Source organism: Rhipicephalus microplus, chromosome 2 (assembly GCF_043290135.1).
Source record: "Rhipicephalus microplus isolate Deutch F79 chromosome 2, USDA_Rmic, whole genome shotgun sequence".
NCBI lineage: Eukaryota > Metazoa > Arthropoda > Arachnida > Ixodida > Ixodidae > Rhipicephalus > Rhipicephalus microplus.
This window is the reverse complement of record NC_134701.1, coordinates 140075569-140097186: the sequence shown is the minus strand read 5'-3', so window position 1 is coordinate 140097186 and position 21618 is coordinate 140075569. Positions and strand designations below refer to the sequence as shown.

General features: G+C 44.3%; 1 protein-coding gene across 2 annotated transcripts in view; it reads right to left on the bottom strand.

Annotated features, from left to right (window-relative positions):
* The window catches only part of LOC119169724 (uncharacterized), a 140385-nt gene extending 119852 nt beyond the window's left edge, over positions 1-20533 (bottom strand). Inside the window, exon 1 of one of the 2 annotated variants that reach the window (XM_075886854.1) lies at positions 20261-20533. The gene's annotated coding sequence lies outside the window, so the exon portion shown is untranslated. The remainder of the gene's footprint in view (positions 1-20260) is intronic. The other variant, XM_075886853.1, reaches the window with a different exon arrangement.
* Positions 20534-21618: the final 1085 nt, after the last annotated feature.

Here is a 21618-nt window from a genome sequence, read left to right as displayed (position 1 = left end):
TCGACGCGTTCCTTATCTCCTTTAGCGTGTGGATGCAAAAAAAAAAAAGCGAATCAGTATTCGATTGCATATGGGAGGGTAGCATTTCTCTTGCCTTATGATAGACGCATCACATAAGGTGACACATTCCCAAAATACTGACTTACGCACTCCCGTTTGGAAAATAATTTGCCGCTATTTTTTTACTTCATTCGCTTCTACCTAAACGCAACGAAATAGGCTGTACGGTATCTTCCAATGCTGATGGTAAACAATTAAGTGATATAGTGTGGTGTAAGTCGGTAACCTACCGCTGTGCTGGTGCCTATGCATGTGTTCCCACGCTATATCCTTCTCCCTCTCTCAATACTTCTTTCGAAATCTCTTTAGTTGTTCCGCAGGTATAAAGTTGGTGAGCTACTTCCGAAATCGTTGAACTTGCTCCGCAACCCTAAAGTAGCCCCCTCCTTCCTAATGAAGTACCGTGCGTGCGCGGGGCTTCCATTAAGGGGGGAAGAGGGCTAAGTACGAAACACACTGCACTTTGCCTCCAGTGGCCACACATATATACAAAACATTCCGCACTCAACGTCTTACACACGAAGACGGGCACACAAAACGACTGAAAGCGGCTAATTTAATGGTGCCCCAATTCCGAAGACGTCGTCGCCTAAGCGTGGGCGTCAGTGGCTTTCCAAGTTTTTCAGCGACACATCTCGTAGTATCATGAGCCGAAAAGTATGCGAGATGAGGCGCACGTAAGGCTGGTCGGCAGTGGGTGCACGCAGTCTTTGGTCGACACCACCGAGACACCCCAGCCTGAGTGCGCTGATTTGTATGCCCGTCGATACTCGCTTGCGGGGCTCCGAGGAAGCCGCGGAATGGAAAGCGCGACGAGAGGTGGCCGCTCTGGCATCCATGCGAGACGCGCATATAGTTTGCGGGGCGGCGTAATGCATGCGGCTTATGCACGAGACCGAAGAGGCCTATGAGTTTTCCTATGAATGTGAGATTACAGTATTCGGATCGCACTCTTTTACTCGGCGAAGTCGTACGCGTTTCGGAGTTCTCTTCGTATGTCTCCGAAGCCTCCAAAAGAGCGGGTTATCGTGATGGAAAATATACGCTGGTGCTCGCGTACGCTACGATTACTGTCACGATTTTCGCTTTGCATACTCTCTGTATCAGTGTTGCGAGTTGAATTTGAAAACTACATAGCGTAGGAGACACCGGTCTTACTTACGGGTGTTTGCAGGGTCAGCCGCCGTTGCGATTCGATTCGTTCGAGTTTCGCTTGTCCCCTTCTGAACCCGCGCGATGTGCTTAAGCATTGGGAACGCATATGTTTTGTATTTCTGAACCTGCGATAATCTAGAGGGTTACCTCAGGGTGCTCTCTAAACGCTCGACTTCACAGGAATATTGAATTGGTGGTTGTTGTGTGAAAGGCCGGTGCTTGCCTCACCAGTATGACGAATTTAGAGTTTCTCTAGAAAAAGTAGTCTTAGTAAAACTGTGTATGGCACGTGACATAGCGTTTCGAGGGGAAGGGGTGGATGTTCAACACCATCCGTCGAAAGTTGTAAGTTTGCATGTGTTGAAATACACGCCATCATACAAACACATACACACAAACAAACACATTCGCAAATGTACACGAACTGTGGTTATACCCCACCTCTGCACTCTTAAAACAATTATGGTTACGCCCCTCCGTTCGACAGCGCGTTCTGCATGCAGACAGAGCACACAGAGCTTTCCTGGAATAGGGATGCAAATCGAGCCATATATAACTCAGCTGCCCAAGGGACAGGTGAACGTGTTAATCAGACATTCAGTCTGTAAATAATAATAATAATAATAATAATAATAATAATAATAATAATAATAATAATAATAATAATAATAATAATAATAATAATAATAATAATAATAATAATAATAATAATAATAATAATAATAATAACTGTTGTTTCCTTACGGCGACTGCTTTGCCTCCGTCTGCGGTCTACTGCACTTTGAGTTTATTTCTTCTTCCAGGCAGATGCGAGGCTGACACAATCGAAAGGCTTTTAGGGAGCGCATCGAACCGAGGAGAGCTCTACCGTTCCTGTTTCACAATCGTACACAGTGGACCGAAACGAATATGGCCGCTAACATTAGCACGTACATCTGCCACGGGGATTGATCGAGAAGCAGCGAGCTAAAAGAGAGAGAGGGGGCAAAGTAGATAATGAAAAGCACAAAAAATAAGCAAGCTAACTAAATAAGCAAGCTAAAGTTACGCTGGCTACTATAGGCCGTTGTATGGAGTAAGGCGTGAAAGATGAAAAGAAAATAAGAAACAAAAATAATGCGCATTATGGAGCCGTGTTGTTTTCAAGAATGTTTACTTGAAACTCGTTCGTTAGGTCATAGCCGACGTTAAGTTTTGATGTAGGTGGTGGCGATCGCCCTTGGTAGCACAGCTGCAAGCGTGGGAAGAAGAGAACAATAAAAGGAAGTGTGGTGGCCACGCTTCCTCTTTCTCTCTCTCTTTCTTTCTTTCTTTCTTTCTTTCTTTCTTTCTTTCTTTCTTTCTTTCTTTCTTTCTTTCTTTCTTTCTGTCTTTCTTTCTTTCTTTCATTCTTTTTTTCTTTATTTCTTTCTTTCTTTCTTTCTTTTCTTCTTTCTTCCTTTCTTTTCTTCTTTCTTTCTTTCTTTCTTTCTTTATTTCTTTATTTCTTTCCTTTTTACTTCCCTCCTTCTTTCCTTTCGTTCGTTCATTAGTTCGTTCGTTCGTTTGTTCAAACTGAACAAGGAGTGAAAGGTGGGCTAGTTGGTGCACGGCTAAAAAAGAATGACCCCCCTCACCCCTAGAACAAACACTGGTAGAGTAACAAAGAAAAGAAAATTATAAGGATGGGTACTCACTGCTAAGTGATTATTTATTGGAAGAAACCAAAACTACACACTTTCTTATAGTACATATGCCTACACATCGCTGAATTCAATAAATTTTCTTCTCTCTTGGAAGGCATCGCAACATGTGCGGCCTCCTGTCACCAACATTTCATAACTCCTTTTAATAAAAACCCACATGCGTGAACTTGCGTAAGGCGCCACACTGACAATACGGCAGGAGCTGGTGCCAAACATTGACTTGGAAAAAGTACTATCGAGAAAGCCGGGTCATCTTCGAATTGCCTGCTAAGAAATCTTCCCTCGGTAACGAATCGCTATACCTTTTACTGTGTGTTTCGAAAAAAGAAATATTCAACGATTTAGAGTACGATGTACTCGACTGTGGGAGAGCATTAAGCTTTCCCTGTTTCAAAAGGCATTACGCGGTCGAAGTAGTAAAAAATGCGACAAACATTTAAAGCTCACTGACGGACACATTCCTATAGCAAGTGATACCAAAGAATGAAACATAAACAAATTTGCGTTTGTTATACATTGTTGTGTCGCCACGTTTGCCCTGATACGTACGTCTTATGAGAGACCTTTGAAACGAACTGGGCCGGTTGTGTAGGTTGGCCGACCCACTCAACCGAAAAGCTGCTTTACAAGAGTCTACGCGTATGACGGACGCTTCTGGTAAGCGATACTCTACATGCCTCATTCGACTCGAAATACGTCTGCGTGCCGTTCAGAGGTCTTCTGGACATTTTCAGTGCCGAAGGAGTTCGTCAAACAAGGCCACAGCAGTAAGAGAGAATGACTACGCTTCAGTTTTTGTTGTCGATTTCTTTTCAAAGGGTTGCCGAGCCAGTGTCGACACAGTTTCGGTAGTGCACCGCAGGACCCGATAGTTAGGGCCACACACACACACGGTCAGCTGAGACGTGCCAGTGGACCAGTCGCTGCCGTGTTGGCATACCGGTGAAGTACTGCGAGCTCGTCGAATACGCGCGTGCATGTGCTTCTGAAATTACCCTGCCACGCTTCGAGCAGGGCACGGTTTGGTGTGTCTAGACTGTCAATGCAAATACTTGTAGCTCTTTTTTTTTTTGCATTTGATCCTGCGGCTCAACTGCAGCGCAGTTTTTGCACTGAGCCCAACGACGTAGGCTTGAACCTCCAACAAGACGGTGTCGTTGCAAGAACGTCACAGAAAAACACTTTGTGTCAATGTATTGAGTTCTCCACAATTAGTCAGCTGTACGAAACTAGCGCGGAACTCCGTGCCGGTCAGGAAGATTTGATCTAGCTTTGGGCCATAGATCTACACGCATGATACACTATGTGTCAGAAGTTTAAGTATACAAGAAACTTTAGGTTCGAGAAACGTCGTTTTCCAGCAGGTTACAACTATTCGCTCGAACTACACAGTGCATGATCTTTGCGTGTTTTAAAACAGTCGCAAACTAAATACAAGGCTGACGGCCGATGCAGTGGCGTTATACCATTTTTTTTTATTTTGGGGCCACTCTCGAGCACAAAACACACACACATACTGTACATGATGCTTTAGTAAGCCTCGTATTAAAACAAAACAATTTTCTTACAGCAGTATTCATAGTTTCTGAGAATCTGTGGCACGCTAAGCCAGTATACGTCTTTAATGGTAGGTATTTAAAAAAAAACTCAAATGTCAGTGTTCTTGTAAACAACATAGCTTTCATTGTACAGAAAAACGAATCAGAAAATGTTTACTCCGAGATTATTTCTTCACACCTTACGTACCCCTGCTTTCTGACATAGAATAGTATACGCAGAAAAACAACAAAAATTCTACATATACGGCACATGAGAGACCTCTAAGAACAGCTGGCCTGTTCTGATGAAATGAATAATGGAAACTTGCAGGCAAAAAGGAAGAACTTTATGAGCATAAACAGCTGCATCATATTTAGAATTTCAAAGTCTAATGTCTCATTTAGTGTTCGCCCCACACAGTGTGCCCTCGTAATGATACCACATCAAATTCTGAATTGGCACATCAAATTCTGAATCCGACTTTTGCTTGTTTAAAAAAAAGTAACATTTCAGGTGCGCATGCAACAATTGTATCACACACGCAGAAGTCTTTTGAGCGTGACGTTGAAGTCACATACAACGCCCCACTCACATCCAAAAGGCAATAGAGTGGTCAAACATCAAGATCTATTATTACAAATCTCAGGGAGCATAGATATAAATGTGAACAAATAACTCACCGCAAAAATTTAGCCCTGCATTGCAACAAAGCTTACAGCCACCTGATTCCAGAAATACTGTGCGATGATGATATTGAGCCGAAACAGGTGATGATGATTGACAGTTCCTCATACGAAGATGAAGTGCGTGATATATGCATACAATACAAAAGTCATAAAAATAATGAGTGGTGACAAAGTGAGAGTTGTCTGCTAAGCAGGTATGGTGGCCACTTTGGGCACGCGAAAGTGCGTCCGTCCACTCTGGATAACTGTAATTTGCCGAAATCAAATGGACAGAACACGCAGAAAATTCTGGTATAATATTAATGGAGGCCGTGCTTCTTTCCGATTTCTCGTCTGCTTTCTACTCAACGAGTACAATATTTGAAGAGCGCGTAGAAAATAAAGTGGCTGAAAGTTGCGTTTCCCTTGTCAAGCCGCATGACTGAGCTCTTCATGCGATACTCTAAATCAGCGTGCATTCACCGTGAACATGAACCAACTAACCCAGCCATCACTTTACTCTGACACAGCTCTTCAGTATGGCAATAAAAAATGCCAGCGCACTACACGTTTTAAAACGCTCGTATAGAAAAGCCTGCTGTCCTATTGATAATGCATTAGGGACGAGGCTTCATCTGGCAAGCCATGACAAGTGGAAGTATAATCAACCCTCAATAAATAATAATATGCATGTTCTCAGTCTATTCGAATGTTAAACTTTTCATCAATCAAGGTTTATACAACAGGCATTGTTTGCACTGCCTCAGGGATCGGTCCCCCCTTGATCAAGTCATGATGACTTCACACGTTTCCGTGGTCTGTGACATCCTTACCACGTCAGATAGTGGCGTCACAGCCACCATATGGGCGTGACGTTGGTGACGTAAGAAGATGGCGTCCCCAGTGAAGTAGGTCAGGTTGAATTTTTCACCGCTTACCACTCTTCACTCAAGAGCTGGCTCAACGAGTCACTAAAGGCATTCTGAAGGTGCAGGACAAACGTTTCTCTTTCCCAACTATCTGTAATCGCCTGATCTTGGCCCCATTTCTAATGTCGAACTTAATGGCTGAAAATAACCCTATATCACCGCAGTATGTAGTCCCTGGCCCACAAGAATGGTTGGCGTGAATTTAGTGCGGAAAAGAACGGTAAAATCTATTCGTCACCATTGCCTCCAAGCGCCAGTACGCAATTGTATGGTTAGCATAAGAGCAAACTAAGTCATGCTGAGCGTTGGAATTTTCAGCAGTGTGTGTACAAATGATTACATCATAAATTCTAGACGTTGTCGTTTCAGTTCATGACTCACAATAGTTACATGACTTTTTCTTTTTTCTTCTGTGTACGCGGAGCTCGGTCACCCCGAAATAGAGCTCGACACTTCGTGTCGTCCCGCTCTCGCGCAAAAAAAAAAAAAAACGGCTATACTAGCTTCATCCATGTAACAACGGAACGAACCAAATCACCCTGTACACGCCGTGTACGTCACACATCCTACATACAGGCCTCAGACCTAAATTGGGTCCGAAGCGAATCACGCTCCCGCGAGACTGCGCTAGAGTCAGTTTGAGAGAGTCAAACATAACGTTCGAGGAATCAAGAGGACGCGCCTCGCGAGCGTCCCTCTCCGGAGATTGATTTATCACCCGCGACGCGGTCTCGGTTAGCGTGGGAGCGTGGTCGTAAAATGTCTCGGTGCGCCGCGTCCTCCGCAGTCCTCGTATACTTGGCCTACCCTTGTCGGCGGGCACAAACTCTCGATGGACGCGACGAGATTTTCCACTGTGCCCTGTCGAGGGACGAGGCTACGCTCACCTTCCCTTCAGCGCGACGGTCCCTGAGAGAGGCGTTTTCATGGCCCAGCGGCGGCTGAGCCTCGTTGAGGAGGCCACGCGACCCCGTAGACACGACGCCGACCCCCAAGGGCCAAGTGCGCCGGCGGCGGCGACTCGCCTGCGCCCTCGAAAGAAAAAATGGGTGAATGGGCGGCCGACATCAGCTGCCATTGTCCTATACTCTGCGCGGTGCATGTACCACTCGTGTTCCTCGATGAAGCAGGCCTTTGGCGCGCGCCTGATACGGGCGGGCCGTAGAGAAAACCCTTCTTTTTATACATATAAAGACTCGCAGCTGAATCTTCGATACGTCGGCAGTGGTTGCTGCAGTATAACCCTATTTGGGTCGATCAGTCAATATGTGCGAGTGAAGTGGAGAGCACGTCTCAACGCTTGGGAAAGCAGGAGAAGACAGTATCCTCGAGGTCGATCGCGACGAAGACGGCGTGGCCTTTTTATCCAAATGACCGAACAACTTCGCGAGCGACGGGATGAACAACAAGATTCACGACTCTGTTGAGCACACTACATATTGGGCACAGTGTTTTTATATATTATTAATCTCACGTACATCGGGAGTGATATTATATATATGTATATATATATATATATATATATATATACACATTCGTCACCATTGCCTCCAAGCGCCAGTACGCAATTGTATGGTTAGCATAAGAGCAAACTAAGTCATGCTGAGCGTTGGAATTTTCAGCAGTGTGTGTACAAATGATTACATCAACAGAGTAGTAATTGTGCAGATATGTCATAATATCTGGTTATTGGGGTCAGACAGTAACGCAAGAAATAGCGTACCATTCTTTATGTCAACGATATCAAGTGTCGACGTTCAGGTCAAAATCGCAATGCTGGTGCTGTTTTGGGCATGCTGCTGTACATCCATCTTGACCTTTCTATAGGCAATAGCGTTCTTTTACTACTGGACCTCTTGCCTGGAATATATAGAAATGCATATTATATAAGTATGAGATATTTGCGGTTGGCTTTCTTGTCTCTGTAAGTTATGCTCATGCCAAAGTCAAACGCTTCATTATCGTAGCAGTCTTTCAGCTTTCGGTCAATTTCTTTCAGTCGAACCATCCGAAAACTTGAAAGACAACATTTATGTCGCATTATTTGGCATGCAGGTACGCAAGCATCTTTATATTTCATAGTTCAATACCCTCGTTCATCTTCGGTCTCACTGAAATGACGCGAATTCTCTTCAAAGAACTTAAGCATATATCTCACTGATTAGGTGAGTATCACCTAATTGACTCAGGTGGCTGTGGTTACATGCGTCAACGGCGACTGCTGGGTAAGCGCAAATGTTCTATGCAACTTCAACCAATATGCAGCAGCACACACATAAAGCAACGCAGATGCATGTACGCACGCACGCACGCACCACACGCACCCACCCACACACACACACACACACACACACACACACACACACACACACACACACACACACACACACACACACACACGCACACACGCACGCACGCACGCACACACGCACACAATCGCTCAATGTGTTTTCAAGGAACCAAGACTGTTCTTAAATAAATGCTGCAAAAGACACGTGCTCCGGTAATAGAGGTACATAATTTACTCACTAATGGTGCCTTCCTCACTATACTATTGAAAACTGTCAGTGATTGTGCCTGTTAACATACGCATCTCCGTTTTCACGTAATGAGACCATTCAAGATAATTTCTGTAAGTCACTGCGAAGGAAATTTCTACAACGTTAATGCCTGTTGTAGTTCGAGAAAAGGCCCCGAGACGTTGGAATACCCAGTCATTATATCATATATACCTGACATTTTTTGATTACTTCCTTCGCGTCCTCTAATCTGTTAGTTCTGATTATATTTGTTAACTATGTTCTGTTCTTAGAAGGATCGCTATGTTTTCATGTAGTTCTTTTTCCAATCCTGTAATAGCCCTATGTAAGGGCTGGCAGTATCCGTAAATAAATAAATCAAAAATAATACAGAGAAGCCAGATCCGAAACACAGCTGCTCCCCCCCCCCCCCCCCCCGCCAACTAAGAGAAGCGGCCGCTCTACAAAGACGTGAAAAGCAGGATCTATCGACAGTAAACGACGCGCACGGAACATCCACGCTGACAACGTCATCAATCAAGTACGACAGTATACATCGCGCGAGCCTCGCAGCTTTCGGAGGAACAACGCCTTACATAACGCGTTCGGCGCCAACGCCTCGTGACGACCGGATAAAAGCTGCGAAACCACAGTGAAAGAAAAAAAAAGGCTATTTCTTTCCTCGCTTTTCCTTCTTTGTAGAGGGCTCCATTGTTACCTTTCCCGGCATCTTTCGCAACGCATTCACCGCACCTGAGTGGCCCAAGCCGACACGGAGTGTACAACAATGCGGCGAAGATCACCGCTTCGCTGTATACAAGGGTCTTCGAGAAGGATGGAAATGGACGCGGTGTGTAGGAACCGTCCGCATATAAAATGGGCGTTTCCTCCCCCGAGGGCCAACGTAGCGCCGGTGGCCACCATGCGATCCGTGCCGGCCGTTGCCGCACGCAGAGGCCACGCGTGACCCATAATCGCGTTAGTGGAGGGAGATCGTGCGGTGGCTCTTTCTTGCGAACCGTTCCTGCTGTCGACCACGGATGTCGGTCACTGCCGCCGCCGCATGATCCGAGGAAGTTGTATGGGCGCTTGATGTAATGCGCCGCTTACGAACGTTATGTAAGTTAGGAGAACCATTGTTCAGGCGTGTCGGCGATGCATGTCGAACCTTGACAATGGTGCGAAGGACGATCACGATAAAGAAAGACGACAGACCACTTAACTGGTTACCTGAGCTATAATCGCTGTGCCACATGGTTACCGGTATATTCGCTGACAATCTAGAACGACGCTGTTCACAAAAATTTGTTTGACTATAGATATGGTCTCTTTGTGTACGGGTTACCCTGAATGTGAAGAGTTCTCAAGAGATGTCGATATTGAAGGATGCTTGCCTCCATTGTACCTTTAAGGAACTACAAAATGTAAATGTTTCTTTTGTGATAAGGCTTGCCCTTAAGGAATGATACTTTGTGTGTATATGTGTATCAGATGTGTGATGCAGGGCCCGTGTTATATATGAACGGAAGAAGTTTACTTTGGAATCCGTAATATATTCAGTGCTTATAGCTACTCGTGACATTGTAGCGAAGGACGGCTTTCAGCAGGAGTTAGGAGCGTTCCGATCATAAGGCCGGGCGCCTCTGTGCTGGAATGACTCTATCTGTTTCTATCACCTGAACGTAGCGGTATGGACACGTGGCATCAATTAATGAATGTGGCCAGTTCCCAATAGAGATAGCAGCGTCCAGGTGCCACCACGGCCCGAAGCCCTGGCTGGCGCCAGATAATTGGCTAGTGCATTTATATGCAAATTCAAGTTCAGCACATCTGTTCCAATGGCATCCTTTTCGCTTTTAGACCGTCGGTTACGAAAGAAGGCTTGAGTTGGGTGCTGCGAGAACAAGAAGTTTAGCAAATCGTTTCATGTCCGATGAACCAAAAAGCGATCGTCATCATAAACGGGTATGGGAAGCTAAAATTGGGCGAACGCCCCTACGTACCACTGGTCCACTAAAAAATGAAGAAGGCAAGAGAGCCCAACAAATGCCTGAAAAGTGACGCATGGGTGTCGGTGGCATTTGGTCTTGAGAGGGTCGAATCCGTGTTGCATCGCGGTGCGGCAGACGAAGGGAAGCTCTGGCGAGGCTTCAGGGACAGTGCTGGCTTGGATAGAGGGGAGACAGCGGCGAGCCGAAGAACCCTAGTACATATATCACGACAGAATACTAGGGATCGGGAAACGCAACAGCAGCAGCGAGAAGACGCCGAAGAAATGAACGAAAACGACGACGGGCCCTTGTAGTGTCGGTGACATGTCTGCCGTTTAACTCGTGCCTCTGTGCGCCGAGAATCAGCACAGAAACAACGCAGCAACACATAGATAAAGGCTAGCAACTACTTAGAAATAGCCTCGAAATAACGTGCACTACCTAAATAAGGCCTATAAACAAGCAAACAGCAAGCATATCAATGTTCACAATCATCCAGTTTCGCTGTTTCAAGCCTTGCGCGTTTTAATGCAAGCTGCGTCGCCCATTCTTTGGCGAAGATTTTTGAATGCCTCAATTTAACAGCTGACACAACCTTGCGGATAACTTTCAATGAAGGGACCTTTGAAACACATTTTGTGCGAATGTCATCTCTATAGTCCACAAAATTACGCCATCGCGATTTGACCAAATAGCTATGTCGGTGCAAATTTGCACTATCGACGTTATAAGTAATCGCAGCTGAAGCCAACAACGGCATTTTTTTATATATTAACGACAACAGACCAGTACAATTGGCAGCAGCCTCACCTTTTGTTGCTCATTACCGCTTTAAATAGCGTCTATGCCCTCTTTCCGCCGTTTATCTTCACCTTGTATAAAGTACGTTTATATTTGACCATTTATCTTTTATTTCCTAGTGTATAGTGCCGATATACCATACTTTTCTTCTTCTTATATTATGCAGAGATGGAAGTGACTAGTACTCTCCTATTTGGAGCATATTTTGTAGCAAAAAAAGTACCGCTTCGAAGCTCCATAGATGTCTTCGTAGCAGAAAACAAATCTTTTGGAGCTGCTGTTATTGTTTTATGAGCTAGTGGAAAAATGTGCTGTAGAACTCTTGCAGTTCAAAATATCACTAAAGCATCTCAAAATATTGATACCTAGTCAGCGTGAATAGGAAGAAACTGATCATCAATACGATGATTCGCTATCGAATGTGCCATGACATGACCGGCATAATAATACTTCAAATACCACTACTTGCTATATCACACACGAGCCTAAACTTGTCAAGCCGAAAGCAGTGCCATAATTGTAATCACTGTCATCTATGACTTTTGCAAGGCAGCAGTTTATTATATACACGTGAGATAAAAGCTATCTCGGTGATTTTCCAAGTTGACCGAAATAACCTGCATAGCGAGGCAAGAAAAAGAGCAAATACACAAACTATATGCTTGATATGGCAGTTTTTATGACAAAATAACATTAGAGCCAGCAAAGCTGCATACGATCACACTGGGATGATAGCATGCCGATGGTTTTCGGTTTCCTTAAGGTTTGCCAGTGGGCTGTATGGTTAAACTTCTTCGTCTACATTTGCCTAATGCCATTTCTAAGCTGACTAACGAACAGTTACTAACGAACATTACAGTTAGAACAAAAGTTACTAACGAACATTACAGTTTGAAGCAGTACATTTTCGCTTTTGGAGCAGTTTGGAGCAATCCGGGCTTCGTTATTTGCGTCCGTCAATTGGTCCTCTACTTGCTTCCTGTCTACTTTGTAGGGAAGAAATACTAGCACTTAGTCGTACTGCGCCTGCTTTGTAACCACAGCGTGGCTGCTTTGTTATAAAGTAGGTAACGTACAGGTCACATGCCATCGCCCCTTAAACAGCAACATTAACAAATCGGCATTCGACGATCTGATCTTGAACAAACCTTCACCCCTTATCGTCGCGGCGATGTTACTTGACTTGCCGCAATAAACTTTCCGGCCACGTGGGTCGCGATAATAAAGCTACGAGCTAATGTTAGCAATTTAGAAACATTTGTGTTCTGTTGAACAGCGCTTTTGTACCCGCAATTTACCTGTACAACGAACTGTACCTGCATACAAAAAAGGCTGGCAGGCGGGGAAAAAAGGAAAACAGGAGAATATAGCAAATTGGGGGAAAAGAAAAGTAAAGTAATTAAAACAAAACCTTCGTAGTATGGACGCTTTACTTCATAGTCACTATGTAGCACGTCTTTGACAACTATGGTCCAATATTATATTACTTGTCCAAGCAGCTGAAAAAAACTAATCAATACTTTGAAATGAGAATTGCCAATGTTTTAATTTGACTGTGGTTCTAGATATATATCGACTACTTTGTAATGTTAGAAGCTATTGGCAACAAAAACGTTTTGTCGCCAAATTGGAAAGAAGAAAGACACATTGACTACAAGAAAACGGAATGAAATGTCTTTCAGCGCGTGCTTCATTTATCTGAAATGCGTAAGAACTCGTAAACCACGGCGTTCTGTGTCTTCACTATACGTACAGACAGCGCCATGCATTGTTAAAGAGCGGCACTTGCCCTCGTCGATAAAACCTGTAAAACGCATGGGACAAGTAGTTATTGCGACAAAGCGACCAATTCGTTAGTTTCTTCGGAAAAAAAAAATGCAACTTCGTTTTCTGGCACTGACGTAAACGAAAGCTGCGATAAGGAAGTTGTAGGCCTAATAGGATTCTATACTTGTTATAGCTTCATTTTTGTGGGTGCGAATGGCTCGTTCCTCTAGTTTTTCTTTAGATATGTATCGGCTTAGAAGTGTAATGTTTTACAATGCGTGTACAGACATTTCGCATCGCGGCGTTAACAGTGAGACAAGCACGGGGAACTTTTGAAGAGACGAAGTGCAAATATTGCCAGGAGAAGTAAGTATAATGCCACAGGCATAAAACCAGATAATTCCATGCACTGTCCATTCCCGCAGCGCTGTGAACGATCTCCATGCCAGATTTTCATTCGATAAAGCCGTGTAGCAGATGAACACATTAGGGAGTGTATACATATTTCTATGTTTTAATTATAAAGAGCTGACATTAGGTTGTACGACGTTCTATGCACCAATATATATTAGCGTACATATCGTCGCATAAATATCTCGTTAATCCCGCGTCGTTAAAATATTATCACAATACATCAGCCCCATGACAGCCAAATTAAGTTGAAATTCCAATGTGATGCGCAAAATGTCTGCAAAAACCACTCATACGTGGATTATCAACGATACTGCAGGTTAGGCTTCAAAGAAACAGCAAATTGTGAATACCGTTTCCAATGGCAACCGACGCAGCTTGTGCTCAGTTTGGCTCGATCGTAGAGTGAGGAAACAAGGATCACCGAGTACCAAAGTCTTGCAAAGGGCTCACTGAGCAAAGCTTTTGCGTATATACCTATGTTTGACTAATAAAAACTCTGTTAAACAATGCGACATCTTTATGTTTTCATTTTAGATGAGAAGTAATTGCTTCAACGGATATCCAGGCGGAAATATTATTCTACGGCCGTGTCCGTGTCCGCCTACATCCCCGTGCGCTCGTAATGTGCGTCTATGAGGATAATGGGAGCAGGCGAAAGCTGTTCTAGGGATTTACCCGTTTTACGTTATCGCCTCTTGTAAAGAGTGCGTGCTTAGGCGGATGGGGGAAGCAGGCAGTATCCTTTGAGCGCGACGCGATCTTTGCGATAACGCAGCGGCGAGTTCCCGGGACTTTTGCTTATGTGGACAGGTTTTAGACTGCAACTTTTTTGTGTCTTTTCTTTCCTGTTCCATTATTCTTTGTTTCTTAGATCACCTTTTTTACTTTTCCGTTCCTTGCATTTCAGGTATGCGGCAGCATCTGCTTCTCGTTCAGAGGCGCTCGCAACAGACGGGCGCAAAAGCTCTACCACGACTGAACCTTCCGATGCAATTGAAATCTCCATGTGTGTGTGCCAATGCTCCGCAGGCCTCTTTCGTGTTAGTATATCATTACCACCATCATCGTCATTGTGCAATGCGCTTTCTCTACGCCATGCTCTCGGGCTGATGAAAGGTCGCCCCAACTAAACTCTCTAGTGGGCGGAGAATTGAACTACTACTACTACTACTACTACTACTACTACTATTACTACTACTACTACTACTACTACTAATAATAATAATAATAATAATAATAAAATAATAGGGGAAACCTTTCGAAATAAGTACATTCCTTTTTTCAATGTTCGCCTACTAAAACGGCTGGCACACTGAAAGCATAATTATCGAGGCACAATCAGATTACACACCAGATGAGTGAAAACTATAATCGCACAAAGGCAGTTGACAAAACGTTTCGAAACTTCGCTAAGTGAAGATAAACTTACATGATTGTAAAATTTCGTAAAAATGTGTTTTAAGCTGTTGCAAAGTACAAATAACTTGTATTGTGAAGAGCCAGGGCTTTCTTTTCGCGAGTCGGACAGGATCGATTGAGTTCAAGAAGCATTCAAAAATTGAGGAGGCGGCAGCAGTTAACGATCATAACGGCCACCTGTGTCATGACGTCTTCACGGCGCGCAACGAACGGACATTGCCCTGCTGTTTTACGTATTAGGTTCTCGTAAAGCGAAGCGCTAACGCATGGTTGATACATAAAGATAAGAGTCACGTCATTGTAGGAAGACACAAGCAAGCAAGCAGACAAACAAAAAAGCAGAGGGCATGTCTAAAAGTGCGTTGCACACTCACCGCCTTGGCTACGAGCGGCACTGGCCAGTGTTGCCAGGGATTACAATAGTACGAATTGCCTAAGACAGTGGGCGCTGTTGCGCCTTCTATCGTAATTTAATCAGTAGAGCACTGGACGCGTAACTTGTGGTTTCAGAACGAATGAATAGAAAGGGCCATTCTTCATCCGCTGAAATTTATTTCAATCTATGGGATAATTACTGCACACTACAGTTCAATGCTAAAACTAATGGCCCCTGTGCTTTCCCTAGCCTAACTGTTTGGTCAATTTGGTTTTCTAAGAAAAAATAAGCTTACTGAGAAAATTTCTGTTCAATATTTATTAGTGTTAGAACCATGAATCAATGAATACCATGAGTTTAGAGGTACCCTAATTAAGAATTTAGTAACTTTGTGACTGCTCTGAGTGCTCGAGAAAATAATAATTCCAAGGGACCCATCAGCTTGCGTGATAACAATGGTAGTCTATCCAATGCGCGTTGCCTCTTGTTTCTTATGCAGTTCTCATGACGGTCAGCCCAAACGAAACATATACGGGATACGAAAACAATGACGCAAACGCTGCCTATCAACTCATTGTTTAATGAAAACACAAAAGACACAGGTATATAAGGGTAGGAAAAAAATTAACAAAACCACACGCTCCGGAGATGGCGTTTTCTTTTCTATCCATATATGTCTGTAATTTTTTGTTTTCAATAAACATTGAATTTATATACAGCGCTTATGTCATCGTTTTTTTTGTCCGTTTTTTTTGCTTGCTCTGACCTCTATAAGCACTTTCCAACTCGCCCAACTGGTTGTTCCAACAGTGCGTCAGTTGTTGTGACAATAATTTTTGAAGTACGTCATACTGGTAGAGAAACGCGAAAACAACCTGAAAGAGCAGGACGCGTTATAACCGCACAGTTATCACTCTCAGGTTCTTACTCACGTTAAATGTAACAATAAATTGTGTGGTTTCACGCACCAGAACCCACGATACCATTACGAGGCATGCTGTGGAGGAGGACGATTTGCATAACGTCAGCCACCTGCATGGGATTCTTTGAAGTGCCCCGACATTGTGCGCAACACACCTGTCTCTAGCATTTCCCCTCCACTGGAACGCGACCCAACGGACGGTATCGACCCTGTGTCGTTCAGGTCAGCTGCTGAGCACCTGTTCACTTTCAATATTGTGGTGAGTCCACGCTCAATTTTATTCAACAGCTGTACGTTTTTGCAAGTATAACCATAATTCAAAGATATAATGCATTCGACGTATTGCAAACAAAAAAAGAAAGCGAAAAACTATGCAAGAGTACACTATCTACTAGCGTCATTTCTTCACCCATACTTCATCTTTCTCTTCATATATAAATAAATGCACGAAAAAAAAATACGCTTTGGTCTTGGTGATACAGTGATTATGGTGCCCGGCTAGTGACCCGAAGGTTGCGGGTTCGATACCCGCCGCGGCGGTCGCATATCAACGGGGAAGACATGCTAGAGGCCCCTGTTGTGTACGAAGTGCACATTAAGAATCACAATAACCTAAATTTCTAGAACCCTGCACTACGATATGCCTCATAATATCATGGCTTTGTTTATCTATTTATTTGTGTATTTTGCTTGGGTTTTGCACATATTATTTTGGGCTTTGCATATAAAGCCCTAGATAATATTATTTTGTCAATTTACGTAACAATATTAATAACAAAAAAGAACACTATTCTGCTGTTCGAAGAACAACACCACGATGAAGTCGCAAAGATTGCGCTGGACAAAAGTGTCAGGGATTGAATACATATACAAATTTCCGTAAAGCCCCTTGCACTCTAAATTGTTGACGGCCAATCGCAGTTACCAGCAGCTCACTGCGGCTAACAACCGCATGTGGAGGGCAAATAACGCGGCAGCTCTATTTCTTCATATTACGACCATCACGAATCACTTTTTTTTTCTCTCCCAGAACAGCGAAGCTGTTTTCTTTGTGTTGGCAACCTCGCGAAATGAAACGCTGCACACGGCACCGAGCCGTGTAGCGACGAGGCCCCGATTCCCACGATGAGCTCTTTTTCGGAACGATCGTTCAATCGACAGCTCTGTCGCTGTTCGAGCTAAGAAGCAGTTCCGCGACACACCTCACCCATTCATCACAGCACAGCTGCAGGCTTTGGCGCTCCTTGTGGGACCTAAACGAGGCCGCAGGGCGAAAGAAATGACAGGGCGTTGGTCGCTATTACAGGGGCGTTATCGTGCGTATTACGTGAAATGAGCTTGCGCAGTGCACTTGCTTTGCGTGTAGCTGGCAGGGCAATGCACTGCACCTACGAGCAAAAGTGAGGCAAACTTCACAGACTTGATAGGGCTGTTGTTCAGACAGGTAGCGTTGCGATTTTGTATTATAGGTTAATAATAACGTATGGGGTTTTTCGCTGGCTAAACTACGATATGGTTACGAGCCACGCCATTGTGGAGGGCTTTTAAAGTTTAGACTGTCTCGTGTTGTTTCACGTATACTGACATCGCTCAGTACGCAGGCCTCTTCCATTTCTACATCACCGAAATGCGACAAACTTCACAGACTTGTAACATTTATTTAGCTGAAGCGAAAAACAAGAATAAAACAACCCACCGAAATGAACTTAGGTAAAGTGAAGTGAAGTGAAATGAAGTATATCACCATTTTCATTCTTCACGCTAGTAATGCGGATCGCTTGAGTTAAATCGAAATCGCTGTCTTCTCTGCTTCGTCCGATTCTGTTCTACGCCAGCGAATGTACGTTAAAAGTTTTACGCGCAATCTCTTTCGGAGTGCTAAGGCTTATTTTGCGACAACTTAGACTTGTACAATCCGTAACTGGTAAATTGGTAGTCATAGTATGCTGATAATTTTTGCTTTACGATAAATCATAGAACCTCTCTTGAGCTAAATACTACTTTATTCAGGAATGTAAAATTGAGGTTTCATAATAAGTAGTTCTTTATTTTTTTGCGAGGTCATCAGTCTTCTATATAGTAAATCACTTGTCGAGGTTCAGATCATATTTAAAATTTGTACAGTATGCAGTTACTCACATCCTTTGCATGCGTATAGGCAAAGAGGCGCGCGTGTGTAGTGTCTGGGGACTGCACACAATTTCTGCGAGTACATCTATACTTCCATGGCTCCGAATGCTTCTTTTCATAGTGGGGTGTGCCAAGTACTTTATTTACACCACTTGTTTTACAACTGCATGGTAGCGCTGTACCATCATCTCAGCCTGATTTAAACGGGATAACCCGATATGCCTGGTATAGAGGCGTGCAGCCAAACATGAGCAGTTAATATTACCATTTCTTCTTTACAGTTTGCAAAAATAACGTTTGAATTGAACATATATAGCAAATAAGCTATGTGCATAAAACTGCTAATGCTAATCTACTAGTGGACTGCAATCAGCCCACTGGCGACGCATGTTGCTTGAGAAATTGTGGTTCAGATTCAAGAGCACGACCCCTGCGTTACTAGAAATGTAAGAAGAAAGAAGGCGAACGTCTCTCTCTGAGTGAGAATAGCCGCAGAAAAAAAGTCAGGGCAATCAAATGGCTATCGATATCGATTCTTCATGACTGGTCAACTATTGAGAGGTTGCACGTGACGTCACGCACACATAACATAGGTCAAACAAGGCATTCAGATAGCGTCAATTCAGCGTAATCTTACGGTGATTAACATGCTTCACTATGATAACGAGGCCACTGGAAAGTTCTTGGGACTCTGTGCATTATTAATGAAGGGAACAGCAGGCGGTGTACTGATAACACTGACGTGACATCACAGAGCTCGCGTCCCACCATGGTGGTGCTTCATCTACGGCAAGCCATCTATGAGATCGAGTCATCTAGTGCCGCTCATGGGATCAGCCATGCCCCGATAATCGGGTTTTGAGAATCTGAGAGAAACGATCATTGGAAACTTGTCATGGGAACTGGAAGATTTTTCTCTATTTCAACATCACAAATGTAATAATGAGTCCAAGCGCAATCGTCTCTCTGCTTGTAGAGTGCTTATAAGCGTGCGTCTCAAATATCAGTTGACCGTATTCTGAAGTCATGTCGCCTACAACGTCTTGATGCAAAAATACGAAATAATTTTCAAGATTGTTTACACACTTACCTGAGCAACATGAAGAAACTAATAAACATGAGGAACATTTAGAAGCGTAGTACTACACTGGCGGTCTACACTGGCACGTTGCGTTGTGGGCGTTTTTGCTATACTCCCGGCTTGTTTCCGTAAGCAACGGTACAATCGTGGGAAAGGCAGCGCTAAGAAAGTGAGTACTTGCAAGCATAATTCCAGGGTCATAACATACATCTTTAAGGTAAGTACCTGTTCAGTATTTCTACGTGTCATGTTTCCTTTTGATTTTTGGTTGCTCTTTTCTTTTTATCATCATCAAGTAGGTGTAGGACAGAGTCAATTTGATTAGCCACAGTTGAACCACAAAGGTAATGGTTATATTGCATAAGGTTTGACATCTACAGCGACTCTGCCATCTAAAACACGATACTCCGATCTTGCACACAAGTGCTTCGTGTCGGTCTAAAGAGCACTACCACACATAAGTTTGCAATGGCAATGATATCTTATCAGTTTTGCTACAGAAGTCCAGATCACGCCCTAATCCATGCTATGACCCAGACGACGAAGCCAGAAAAACAATACAGTTCATTGAAGAACACTGAGGTGCCCAGAGCCAAGCTCAAAGAACCTGCGACAGTCCACTGAACCAACATTCGCCTAAAATAATCTCGCCTAGACGAAGTAAGAGCCGAGATGTCACATCGTCAGGGTTCTGTGCCAGAAGACATTAGCTGATCATTAGAGAGTATTGAAGGATTGAGAGGGTGAGGAAAGATTGGGGTCGAGTGGCACCTGCCCAGTGTGTCGTATCCCATGGGGTTACCTCACCTTGAACAGACGGCGAGTCTGGACGCTTCGCGAAGGGACGTCGATGCGTGAGCAAAACCACGTAAAGAAGGTCTTTCACCAGGGATTTTCTTGCCAAAGGGACCGCACAGGTCGAGAACGCACAAGGGCTGAAGGGCAGATCGGGAAGACTGGTGCCGCTGGAAACGTCGGGGTCACCACTATCGTGGCCGACGGCACATGTGATGGCACACCAAAGCGTTCGTCCGGGGAATGCCGGCCGTGAAGGGAAGCACCGAAAATGAGGCGTCCTACTGGCCGTGTCCGCCTTTAAGTAGCGTCCTCCTCCTCGCAGTGAAAAATCGAGGGGAACGCTGCTCTTGGCCTGGTTGGCCCCCTCGCTGCCGACCTACTCGCCGCCACAAGTTCAGTGCAGCACAAGGGCCAGCCGTACCGCTAGGAAGAACGCCGCCCTACGCACGCCTGCGGGCGAGAGATCAGAGCTGAATGAAATGCCGGTATCGTTCGGTCAGCGGCCGCTGGAGCGATTGACCCGTGCGTCGTCGTCGGCTACAGTAATTGTCGGTGGGCCGTCCCAAGGTTGTCGCGCACTGTTCGGGTCATATTGTTTTCGATGTGACGTCATCGTGGACGTTCACGTTGCGGGCCGTGAATGGCAAGATTTTCGTTGGCCTTCAAAACCAGTAATCGAAAGCGCTCTCTGTCGACGATAGAGATGTGGGGCCAAATTTACAAAACTTCTCCTTACTACGGAGTTTTCCCATTGATCAGCCTGCTTCACTAATGATACGTTCCACATTGTGATCCGCTGAAACATTCTCTTACGAAAATATTTAGCAGAAGTTGCTCTTTTCAAACATCTGCCCTGTTCTTTTCTAATCGTATATGCATGAGCTGGCTGTCATGTCTTGAACAAATCTCCTCTCCAGGTGAACGCTAACTTTCTCCTCTACCACCTTCTTCCATACAAGCAAGAATTGAGGTGCATAAGTTGGGGACACAATGCGGTGTACAGTATGTGTGAGAGAAAAGTTCCTTCTTGTATCAGCATAGTATCGTTGCCAAAAAGGTAGCGCTGACCGAGGCTACCTTGCGAAGAATGTAGGGCAATGGTTAAGATATACTCCAAAACTGACAAGTGCACACAGTTGCTCTGCCTCAGTAGCCTCAGATTTCGCGGAAGTGTAATGTAAGCTAATGACTGTCATATAACGTATTTCCTGCGACACCTGTGGATATCCGTGGATCAACGAAGTGCTTGCGCGTGTCAATGAGCTGGTTGATGGAATAATGTGAGCAGTAAAAGGCAGTCACCTTTCACGAGCATTGCTTGAGTCCAGCGATTTATCCAGGCTCCTAATACTGCGTATGACGTAGCT